The sequence below is a fragment of the Ambystoma mexicanum genome, chromosome 5p, assembly GCF_040938575.1.
Source record: "Ambystoma mexicanum isolate Mex_15411 chromosome 5p, UKY_AmexF1_1, whole genome shotgun sequence".
Lineage (NCBI taxonomy): Eukaryota > Metazoa > Chordata > Amphibia > Caudata > Ambystomatidae > Ambystoma > Ambystoma mexicanum.
In genome coordinates this window covers 883,030,353-883,042,951 of record NC_090930.1, presented here as the reverse complement: position 1 = coordinate 883,042,951, position 12,599 = coordinate 883,030,353, and the positions used below count along the sequence as shown (strand labels likewise).

The window sequence follows — 12,599 nt, the reverse complement described above, 5'->3', positions numbered from 1 at the left end:
GTCCCCAACTGGTAGCCCCGTTGACGGCCCTCTTCAACTCCTTTGGCTCCTCAGGCTCCATTACTCCATCCATGCAGGAATCTATAACCATCCTCATTCTCAAGCCTGGTAAAGACCTCGGAGAAAACAACTCCTATAGACCCATTGCCCTATTAAACATAGACGCCAATATGTACTAAAATAATTTAGCAAACCACTTGGCGTCTGTCCTCCCTAAATTAGTCGACGCCGACCAAACGGGGTTTATAACTGCTGGCATTGGATGCATCCAAAGCCTTTGATAAAGTGGATTGGTCTTTCCTACAGCTTACCCTAGAGGCCTTTTACTTTGGCTCAAACTTTTGTAAAATGGTTCATGCCAACTACTGATCCCCGAAAACCACCCTGCGAGTCAATCACAACTTAACAGCGCCCATTCCCCTAACCTGTGGAACTAGAGAGGGAGGCCCCCTATCTTCCCTCTTGTTCTCCCTGATAATGGAGCCATTTGCCCCGACGGGTTCACATGGACCCCAACATCAAGGGACTGCCAATCGGCTCCTCTCGGCATAAGATCTCGCTCTATGCCGATGACGTGTTGCCGTCCATAACAGATATTCAACCCTCACTAGTGTCCTCCCTTCAAGAACTATGCAAGTTTGGAGAGGTTGCGAGGTTCACAATCAATTATGAGAAATCCTCAGCCCTGGGGGTGGGTCTAGTGCCCGCAGAGTTGGAGTGCCTCAAAACCCTCTGCCCTGTTCATTGAAATGGGAATTCCATTCCTTATCTGTGGGTCCGGATCCCGGCCCGTCCGAAAGACGTGTACTCATTGAACTTCCCCTCTCTCTTTAAAGAATTAGAGAAAGATCTTGAACGTTGGACCTCCCAGGAAATATCGCTTTTAGGGCAGATCATGGCCTGCAAGATGAATCTACTCTCGCGATTCCTCTACTTTGCTCCTCCCTGTCCGTCATGGTCCCACTACCCCCCCCCCCCTTTACACCTATGGCAAAAGATGCTCCGGTTTATATGGACAGGGGGGAAAGTCAGTATTCCTCAAAAAGTAATGATGGGCAGCTCTCATTTGGGAGGCCTGGGGGTTCCTAACCTGCATAAATACCAAGTGGCGTCACAACTGGCGCTTCCAGTCTTGGCTTATAGTAACACGCCCCCCGAAGTGAGTGTAACTGAAGCAATCTAGACTCCCGCTTCCCCTCCGCTTTCTCCCATATGTCTCGCCCCCGCTGCGGAGGGCCTGGCCAGGGCTACTTACTTCAACCAAAAGCACTCTCAGCATGTGGGACTGGGCACTAAAATCCAAGGGAATCGCACGCGGCCTGGGTCCAAACTCCCCGGTCCTTCATAATCCAGCCTTTTCTCCTGGATCTATCCCCTCAACCATGGACATTCGAAAACTGTAAATCGACCTTCCAGTTAGCCGAAACACAGGTTCTCCTATTCCCAACTCCGTCATTGGTGCACTGACCCTCTGGTCTGACAGGAAGCCACCCAAAATCTTAGCCCTATTGAACTTACTTTGCAGGGGGCGCCAGCGAGAGGGAAGATCTCTAGCCTCTACAAACTGCTACAAGAAGACATGCTTTCCCCTAGGCCTCCATACATGGCACAATGGGAAACGGATCTGGGGCGCTAACTGGTGGACCATACCTGGGTAGACATATGGACTAGAAGCTACTCTTATTCGTTTTACATCACAAACCGAGGGGGTGTGCCCTTAACCTGCTCCTCTGCTGGTACTCCCAAACCCCCCCCCCGGCCCCTCAGTATGCCTCCACCAGTTCCAAAAATCCCTTAATCCTCAGTGCTGGCAGAAATGCAGACAGCTCGGCTCGTACTTCCATATGTGGTGGACTTGCCCCGCCGTTCAAGTCTTCTGGGGCCACTGCATATCTGCCATAGAAACTATCACTCAAGTTGCAATCCCCGGAGAACCAGAGGTGGTCCTTTTGGGCGCGCCAGCGCTAGGGTCATACCCGAGGTCAGGGAGGTCAGCCAAACGTATTACACAATTACTTTTAGCTGGAAGGATCACGATCACGCGCACCTGGAAAACTGCAGCGGGCCCTTTCGGTGACTCTATGGCAGATCAAAATTTGGGACATCATAAAAGTGGAGAATGTCACAGCGGCCAAAGTGGGCTTACTACTTAGGTTCACAGACATTTGGACTGCGATTATAGAGCATGACCGGAGCTTTCCAGCACAAACTCACAAACCCTGCTCCGTACGACTGGCCCTGCAGGACAATGCCGAACTAGAGACTCAACATCTTGCCGCCGGACCAGGGGGATTCAAGAACCTGCGGAGTGGGAGGGGTGGGGGGTAAAGACGGGGAGCTGGGGAAGAATCTTCCCATCATAAGCAGCTATAATTATTGTAATTCTGTGTAAATGCTTTTGTCTCCACTTGTGCAGCCGATTTAAAATAAAATTGTTTAAAAAAAAAAGAAATTGACTCTCACTTTTAATTGAATGTGTGATTTAGATTCTGTGTTCTCCTTTAAAAAAACATTGCTCATGGTTTTAATTGCCACTTGCGGTAATAATATCTATGGAGTGGCAGACGAGCCACACTATTGACAATAGTTTACTTTTTGCTGAACTTCCACATCTGCAAATTATATGCATAATATTTAATATATATAGCACTGCTGTGCCACTGTTCATATCCTGAGGTTGCGGTGACCATAGATTGTGGCCACAGCTTGATGAAAGTGATTTACAGTCACCATAGTAGTATAGATTGCTGCTACAGCAGTGATTCACAAATGAAATGCTGGCATACATTATGGTTAAAGGTTCATAAACTGATTTACAGTGGCAATGCTGGCATATATCGTGGGCACAGCTATATGGAACGGTATAATGGCAATGCTGACACATGTTGTGGACACAGGCATCATGAAAGTGTAGTAAAATGGTTCTGTGTCTTCATAAGCATTGCACATTCTTGGTGGCCCAGGCCAGATCAGATATCCTTGGGGCGGCCTGCACTTCTCCAAGAACCTTGGGAGGGTAGGGGGTCCTCAGCAGGGCTCGCAGTGGGCCCCCCACAGTTTGTTACACCACTGAAAAAGGTTGCTGAAGTGAAACAAGAGAAAGCAATCTGATCAAAATGTTAAGAAACCAGAAGGAGCGTAAAGTTGTTTTGGAGCTGTTGAAAGATTGAGAACAAGTACAAGTTGACTGTCTTGAACTTGGAGAAGGGAACCCCAAGGATTTGTGGAACTTGGGGAAGGGCAGCTGGAAAGTAAGCCACGAGCTGGAAGAAGCTCAGAACTTTATTTGGAATACTATTTATTTTATTGCTGAAATCCATACACATTGCGTAGCTTTAGTTGTGAGGGCAAGTATAGGTTTTGGACACAGACAAACTTTTAACTTGAACTTTCTGACTCAGACTTTCCTTAGTTTCCTTAGGTAGGGAAATGCCACCTTACTATAGGGCAGGTTAGGCTTTCAACCATGCTGACATTTAAGTTAATAAAACCATTTTGTTTGAACTTTGAATCTGTTGTCTGTGTCTTGCTCCATGATGCCTTAACAAGTGTGAACGCATTATGAGCTAAAATGAACCAGTTGGATGGCAAATGTATTCTAAACACTATTCTAAGAAAATCGGACGCTAATATCTGGAAACTGTCTTATGCCATAAATCCTTCCCAAGAAAACCCCATCTTGGAATCCTCTTGGAGGGACTATTATGCCAAATGATATTCCCACTAGGTTGTTGAACAGGTGGATGATTGGTAGAGAGTGGGGTGGAAGTTGAAGGGCACCAGGTCCAAATGGATTTTGTATTTGTGTTTTTAAGCACAATTCCTGGGTATGGGCAAGGATACTAACTCGACTGTTTCCGTATATTGTTAGTGCCAGTACAGCTCCCTCCTCTTGGAAGACTTCTATTAAAGTTCCCATCTACAAAATGGACCCGAAGTTAGACCGTATGAACTACATACCAATCGCATTATTGGATGCTGATTCAAAAATCTTTGCGTATGTAGTTCTGAAGGAACTAAACTGCTGGGTCAGGAGTCCTAGCATCTTAAACACATTTCAAACTGAGTTTAGATGGGAACTGGCCCTTCTTTAAATGGTTATCTGATAAACGAACTGCAGCGGCTTTCATGAAATAAGATGACAGACCCTGCCTTTATGGCCAGTATAGACCTGTCCCTGGCTTTTACCACCGTAAATGGGAATTCTCTTTGGTTAAAGTAAAAAAAACTGGCCATTTCCCAACCATTTGTTAAACATACTGATTCATCTTCAAGCAGACACTAACCTGCAGGTGAGACTGAATATACAGGGCAAAGTCTCTGAACCCATTGCCACTGTTACGGGTTTTAGACAGGGGTGCATTCTTGCACCATGTCTCTACAATCTATACATGGCAGATATAGGCAGGAAGCTTGCAAAATCTGCCTTTATGTCTCCCAAGATTAATGGGGTCAGATTCTATTGCATCGCATATGCAGACGACGTATTTTTCTTTAATACTACAAGCATTGGGCTGCAGCAACCTTTGACTGCCTTTCATAATTATATGCTGAAGAATGACCTCGTAATAAATAGTGAGGAGTCTAAAATCATTCAGTTCCTGAATATAAAAACGGAAAAAGAGACCCATTTAATTGGTGGTTGAACAACGTAAAACTTGATCATGTTAACAAATTTAAAATATTTGGGCTTCACCGTCACCGCAAGCCCTTCTCAGGAAACTTTGCTGACTGGTTTAGGCCATTCAGCTCAGAGCACAAATGCAGTATGTATTAATTTGCTATGGGAAGTTTCTATTAACCCCTTGATTACATTCCACAAAAAGAAAGTTATCCCAGCACTGGCATATTGCCTAGCGATTTATCGTCTTTTAGACGCCTATGACCTCTCTAAATTTGAGGGATTGATATGGAAGAAAATCCTAGCTCTTCCACCATGCGTACCAATGCTGTAATATGATACGAGTTGGGACTGAGATCCTCAAATTCTTATTTTTTATGGTAAATGTGAACCTTTGTAAGAACCTGATATATCCTCCGGAAAGCACCCTTTAGGAATTGATTGGCAATAGTCCACAGAGTGAGACACTTGCTTATGTGAATATATGTGAAAGAAATTTGCAAATGAAATGTATGTCACTACTGATCTACTGGAAAACATAGGTTGAGCTAAAAAAAAACTCTTATTACACCATGACTAGTGCAAAACTTGTAACGCAGTTAATAGATTTAAGCATTATGTTAATATACATAATGAATATCAGAAACTAGGAGAAAGAAGCGTGTACTTGGCCAAATCACCCACTCCCTTTTTGAGAAGGACGATGATGAGATTCCGGTTTTCTAAACGCAAAAGAACTGCAGTGTACAAGGTACAAATTGGCCCCAGAAGAAGCAGTCTGCAGGTTCTGTGGAGCAGACTGTGAAAGTGTTTTGCCCTCCAATCATTCAGGGTAATTCCCTTATATTGACACATGCACTCTTGTGTTTTCTGAAGATGATCAGTTTGCTGGATTGAATACTATATTGTTATTAATGGTATGTTGATCGGGGTGGTGAGGCGAATGTTAGTGGGATGATTGTGATGACTTTTCTCAGGGATCTTTAGATTTACTTGGTTTTTAGTCGTGTTAATGTTTGAATTTTAATTAATGCATGAATTCTATGTATGTATGTACTTCTTTATGGCAAAATCTTTTGTATATTCATAGGATTTCTTTATTGATGAATTTGATGTGTACGGTTTAAACCAAAACACAAATAATATTATTCAGAGAATTTGCTATTAATTAAAGCGCACCGCCCCCTTGTTAAACATGTGCGGACCCACAGGTTCTCTATGCAGATATTTTAAATTGCATCATATCAGGTGATAGTGTTTCATCATACCCAGCCCTGTTTTATTTCTTTGCATTCTGGTACTTGTAGTTTTGAGGTTTCCTAAAATGAATGGCAAACGACAGATAGCATTATGCAATCGGAAAAACGAGCTGCACTCAATTGACAGGTGTCAGGATGGTGGAGCGGGGTGTTGGGGGAGAGTTGTTTGGGAACTCTAAGTAAACTTTAGGGGAGTGTTAGCATATATTTAACTAATATGTTTGTGTTCAGTGCAGTTCATTCTACAACTGACAAGTGACAGTCGGGTGGGAGGAAGACTACGTAATTTCTGTTATGCCCATTGCCTTTGACCCCCTTCCCCAACCCTGTTTTACTATTATTGAGGTTATATACTATTAGTAATATGTAAAGTTACATTAGTTTTGTGTATTGAAAGGTTTTAAAGTGTTGTATAGGCCTTCGCATGGCTTCAAGTCACTTTGTGTTGAGCATTTACAATGATTATGCCTGTAGAGCTTGACCATCTTGCTTTGATTCAATGGATCCAATGGGTATGAAGTTCTCTGTGAAAATGTGCATCCCACAGTCGATTCTCGGGCCTGATTCCGAGCGTGTGATAAAGTGTGTGGAATATGACATTCTCCCCTCCAGTTTCCAGCACCATCATTCTGAGGTGGGTGGAAATATTGGAGGGGAGGTGTCGTGCTTTGAAGCAGCAAAAGCTGCTACAATCGCCAGTTGTGGGGGAAACAATCTCTCCAGTGAGATTGCAAGTATTTCTTGATAGACTGCCACTTTTCTAGTTAAGAAAGCTTTCTTAAACTTTCATTAAACTACAAACGTGTTGCTGCAGTCAGAAATGCATTGTTCATAAAGGGGAAAAGTGAGCAGTGAAGTTTAACGACACCTATTTTAACTTTTGCCATGCTAGACCAGTGCTGCCAGTATGAGAATCCCCTCCATGAGGCTGAATTGCATTCCTGATGGTTACTAGGGCTTTTGTCAAGTCATACATGCAGAAGCCAAAGCTTTCATGTCCCTGCACCACATTATTTCTTCACGAGAATAACGTGCTTGTAAGTAAAGTGTTCCTCCTTCATGGAGGAAAACACCACCTCAGAATCGGGCCCCCGCTGCACCTTGATCCTGTGGTACACGGTAGATAGATGAGAGATGCAAGAGGCTATGTGTGCCTTATCATAGAGTCGTTGCACTGCTGAGCGAAAGAGTGCAGCCTAAGTTCTCAAGGCTTTCCACAGAAAATAATGTTATGTTTCTTGTCGTGGTCACTGCACCTGGCATTTCAAAGAAAAAGAGCCTTATCGCAATGTTTTGGTCTGCTTCTTTGCGCGCCGACCTTTTTTAACCAGCAGAGGGAGCCATTGCTGCACTGCTAAAAACCATGTGAGAAAATTCAGATTTTCAACCCATTTGTTCCAGAAAGACATAATTCTATTAAAGAAACGGAGGCGAAGGATTATGCTTCTCTTTCAATTTATTACTCAAGCAGCAATGACAGATAATATAAATAGTAACAAAGATCAAAAAACTACAACATCCATTGGAGATAGTGTCTTTGGTCGTCCTAATATTATTGGTCTCTTAACTGACCACGTGAACTTTCTTTGGTCGTCCTAATATTATTGGTCTCTTAACTGACCACGTGAACAAAATAACCAATCAGTCCAGTCCATAACCATGACCACACTGAAAATCCTCTTCCACTTCCTCTTTCTTTGCTTGATTGAAATTGCATCTACTCTTAACCACAATCCTGTTGTGTGATCGGAGTCTTTCTTCAGTTCCCCGATTGCTTGGAATCCAGCACTATACCTAGTAAAACAAAATATATTCAGTGACTGTAAGTTGAAAGAGGGCGGGACAATCGTATGCTTCCGACAGTTCAAATTTTGTTATAACTTTATGGTATATAACATTTAATACCTTCATATCTTCATATCCATTTATGCAGTTGCTCCACTGCTACCGAAGGCCTACGGCCTGCGCTGCTCCATGCCTCCACTCTCCCTACAACTGCTGGAAGCAGGTGAGTGAGCCCGGCTCGAGCCATCTGGGCCCAATATTGCCCAAAAATTACAACCTTGGCTGTGCTCCGTCGAGCCAGCAGCCCCTTTGTCCCCTGGTTCCCTTCCCCGTGTCTGCTTCCTCCTTCTCCCTCCTTCCCACCTCCTAGCCCACCCCCTCTTCCCTATTGGTCCGCCCACTGCCCATTACCGACTCTTCCGGGGTAGCCCTCTGCCCGGCAGCCCCTGCGGCTAAGGACCCCGTAGCAAAGGGCGGCTATTACAGAAGCGGCTCCAGATAGTATCTGCAGGTATCCGCAGGAGAAGCAAGAAGCCAGTAGCCTGCCGGAAACAGCACCAACCAAAAAAGTAAGTGTGGCAAGGGTGGGGACTGTAGCAATTACTTCACACCAGAAAGCCCTACCACTCTTAATTAAAAATCTTAAAAGCTCTACTGTGTTACATCGTACAGTCACATATTAAGGTCAAACGATTATTCGCACCCTAATAGCATCACTATATTGAACCTTGCAGCTAGACTGTGCTCCCACCTACATTGAGTGTGCCAAATAGCGTCACTGTGTTAAAGTTTGAATTTACAAAGTGTGCCCAAGATCATTGAGTGTGCCCTAATAGCATCACTGTATCGAATCCTGCATCTAGATTGTGTTACAATTTGAATTTAGAAAGTGCGGCCAACGTCATTGAGTGTGCCTAATAGCGTCACTGTGTTAAAGTTTGAACTTAGAAAGTGTGCCTAATAGTGTTGCTGTGTTTATATATGCTATGTACCTGTATCCCCATGTTATCTGTATCACATGTTTACCCCTATACATCCTGTTGCTTTATATATGTATGCCGCTATGTAGGCCCCCCTGTCCTGATCTCGTGCCTGGTCGCAGGCGCTTTACTGATAACCACCATATCACACTACTACGCTTACTCTCTCCTATACACCATCATTCAACTAGAACACAGCTATACCATGATAAATTAGGTCTAGCTGTTCTCGTACTAACATGACCCCACGAACATCTAATCATCCTATTAAACACAGCTAGCTGAGCACATTCCGGCTATCTTAGGCGTCTCCTCATGCCTAATGCAGCCAGAACTCAGTCTGGGTGTCCATCCTCCAGATCAAACACATCCAACTGATTTCCTCAGCATAATACCTACTGCTAAGAAGCAGCTATCATGCAACAACCACACCAGCTGCACACATATCCAGTGCACCCACGCACAATACCTCTCTCTCTCTCTCTCTCTCTCTCTCTCTCTCTCTCTCTCTCTCTCTCTCTCTCTCTCTCTCTCTCTCTCTCTCTCTCTCTCTCTCTCTCTCTCTCTCCTGACTTGAACTGCGGTTCCCGAGGGCGTTCAACCTACCAGCGCTTTGAGGTCATACCAATGATATATAAGGTGCTATATACATGCCAAGTAACATACCATAACATACCTTTTAAGAACAGTTTTATACTTATTCATCATTTCTCATTGATTATACGATTGGCAGGGTGGGATAATACTTTGCCTCCGTGTCTTTAATAGAATTATGACTTTCTGGAACAAATGTGTTGAAAATCTGAATTCTATGTCAAACCCGGAGGCTCGGATTATGCTTGTTTAAAGCTTGCTCCCCACTAACGATGCAATACTCTCCATTGGTTTAAAATAGAAAGTCTTAAACGTCGATTCATGATGTCTTCTACTATGGCTCCTATGTTAAATGCTTTGGTGGCCATCGCTCCCCTCGCTGAATAAGCACTGCATCTTACCATGTCAATGCCTGCCTGTTCCATCACCCATCTCGGCCATCTGGCTATTGTAGCTGGTGTTACAGCCTTGTATGGTTTCCATAATGCTATCAATAATTGGGATACCCCTGGTGGTCTTGCGTCTCTCGTAATATCCTCCCTCGTATGCTGTCAAGTATCTAATTGGGCATAATTTAGGCTGCCCTTGGAACGAGTCGTATGATATAGATTTAAATTCTGTCTTGGTCCTTCTTGTTATGAAGTAGGTCACCCCATTCGGTGATGTACTTTTCTTGTTGATCTCTAGCGCTCGGACGTCCGAAGATCTCTTACAGGACAACAGACATAGAAGCATGGATAGTTTGGTTGAAATGGCCTTCCTGGATAATTCCTGGCTTTCCAGCCATGAAAGAAAAAAGGCCAATACTGTGTCAACATCCCATAGTTGAGTGTATTTCTCTCTAGGGGGCCTAGACATTTTCACTCCTCTTAAAAGTCTGCAAATCAGAGGCTGTTCACTTATAGCGAATCCTTCAATTGTGGGGTGTCCTGCTGATATCGTGGGCCTGGCCGTATTGATGGTTCTTTATGCTTTCCCCTGATCTGCCATCTGGGCTAGGAAATTGGGAACATGGACCACATCTGTTCCATATGGATGTATGTCCCTCTTCATACACCAGCTATTCCAGTTAGTCTATGCAGATATGTAAGCCCTCTGCGCTCCTGTTGCCCAAGATTAATTAATGATGAGCTCAGCCTCATTCGATAATCCTGGCTTAACACAAGTTCCTCTGAAATTGCAAATGCAATCAGATTGAGTTTGCCTATTCTCACTAGTGGATGGCTGAGGCCTCTGGGGTCCCGTACAATGAACTCGTACCTGGGTGGAGCTACTGGGTCGTGGTAGGCTGGAGAGCCACACCTGTCCCCTCCAGTCTGGAGTCATCAGAACTAGTTATGCTTTCTGCCTCCTCACTTGGGCTAGTGTCCTTGCAATCATGGAGAAGGGGGGATGCATAATTCATTTGTTGAACCCATGTATGGAGAAAAGCATCTGTTGCTTCTGCTCCTGGGTCCGGCCTCCAGCTGAAAAAACAAGGTAGTTGGCTGTTCAATCTCGATGCAAAGGGATCGACCTGGCATGGTCCCCACCAAATCATCAGTTCTCAGAATACCTCTTCATCCAACTTCCAACGCTGGCGTCCCTGAGGTATCTGGAGTTCCAGTCGGCCACTTCATTCTGATTGCCTGGTAGGTACTCTGCTGTCACTGACACCGGTCTCTGAAGGCACAGTTCACAGAATTCCTTTGCCATTTCTGCCAATAGTCTGGACCTCGGCCCTCACAGTCTGTTTATATATCTTATCGCTGAGATGTTGTCCATCTTGGTAGGACACAACATTGTGCTTTCTCCTGAGTCCAGCATTTCACTGCGAAGGTGTCATGCATGCTGGACGCTACGCTCGTAGAACAGCTAGACCGTTCTACTCCAAATGGAGGCTATTCGATACGTTACCGGGAAAACGACGTTTACACTTTTCACGTCGCTAACTTCACGTGACTTTTGCTTCGTCACGTGAACTACGGTATCACGTATTTAAGCAGCGTAGAAACTTCACTCGCTGCTTCTGATCGTCTCTATTGGCGTCGTGTAGCTGAACCTCTGATCTACATCCTGGTATATTCCTACAGCTACTTTTGGGCCTTCGATAGCGTGTGTTCCGCCACACGCTGATTCCTGGAGCTATCCCTTCGCGTGATAATCCACACGCGCTCTTTGTCTTCATACGCGGCTGGCCAAGGCTGCGTGAATCCTGCCCGCGTGTAAAATCCACACGCGCTCTTTGTCTTCATACGCGGCTGGCCAAGGCTGTGTGAATCCTGCCCGCGTGTAAAATCCACACGCGCTCTTCGTCTTCAAGTGCGGCCGGCCCAGGCTGCGTGAATCCTGCCCGCGTGTAAAGTCCACACGCGCTCTTTGTCTTCATACGCGGCTGGCCAAGGCTGCGTAAATCCTGCCCGCGTGTAACATCCACACGCGCTCTTCGTCTTCAAGTGCGGCTGGCCCAGGCTGCGTGAATCCTGCCCGCGTGTAAAATCCACACGCGCTCTTCGTCTTCAAGTGCGGCTGGCCAAGGCTGCGCGAACCCTGCCCGCGTGTAAATCCACACGCGCACGTTGTCTTCACACGCGGCTGGCCCAGGCTGCGCGATTCCTGCCCGCGTGTAAATCCACACGCGCTCTTTGTCTTCATACGCGGCTGGCCAAGGCTGCGTAAATCCTGCCCGCGTGTAACATCCACACGCGCTCTTCGTCTTCAAGTGCGGCTGGCCCAGGCTGCGTGAATCCTGCCCGCGTGTAATATCCACACGCGCACGTTGTCTTCACACGCGGCTGGCCCAGGCTGCGCGATTCCTGCCCGCGTGTAAATCCACACGCTCACGTTGTCTTCAAACACTATTTTCTTCTAACTCCTGCATCTGTGGAACTAACAGAAGGATTGATCCCTAAGTGGGAAGGAAGCCTTTCAAGGTTTATTGGAAGTGACTTTGAACTGAACTTTGGACGCTATCCTGTGGTGAATTCAACCCGTATCTAGCGTGAGCCTCGTTCCGTCCGGGATAAGTCTCCCTTACTAATTTTCCCTTCCCTGTCGTTTTGTTCTTCAATTCAAATCCATCAAGAGACTTCTGGATTGTTCTACCCAGAGATACAGGTCAGTGTGATCATTCCTGCCATTATCTAACTCATCATACTCAGGTTGGAGCAGTTATTCATGATACTTTAATTTGTCCTAGGCTGGATTACTATACCTTACCCACGCCCTTTCCAGTGATCCATCGCTCTGCCTGTTTTATCAGCCAGAGGGTTGTATCATTTGGAAGGTCTTTGTTGACTTCACGACTATCAAGTCGGGTGAACAGGGATCCGGAAGACCCTACCTCCTGTATCCTTTTGAATATTGTATCCTTTTCGGTCG

General features: G+C 45.4%; 1 protein-coding gene across 11 annotated transcripts in view; it reads left to right on the top strand.

Moving 5' to 3' along the window:
• COA1 (cytochrome c oxidase assembly factor 1) overlaps positions 1–12,599 on the top strand; it is an 813,838-nt gene that overhangs the window by 36,728 nt on the left and 764,511 nt on the right. For 2 of the 11 annotated variants that reach the window (XM_069613313.1, XM_069613317.1), the window contains exon 1: positions 7,592–7,702. The exons of 7 other annotated variants lie outside the window; for them this stretch is intronic. The gene's annotated coding sequence lies outside the window, so the exon portion shown is untranslated. Of the gene's footprint in view, positions 1–7,591; positions 7,703–7,868; positions 8,235–12,599 lie in introns of those variants that run through there. 2 more of the 11 variants (XM_069613318.1, XM_069613314.1) reach the window with 2 other exon arrangements.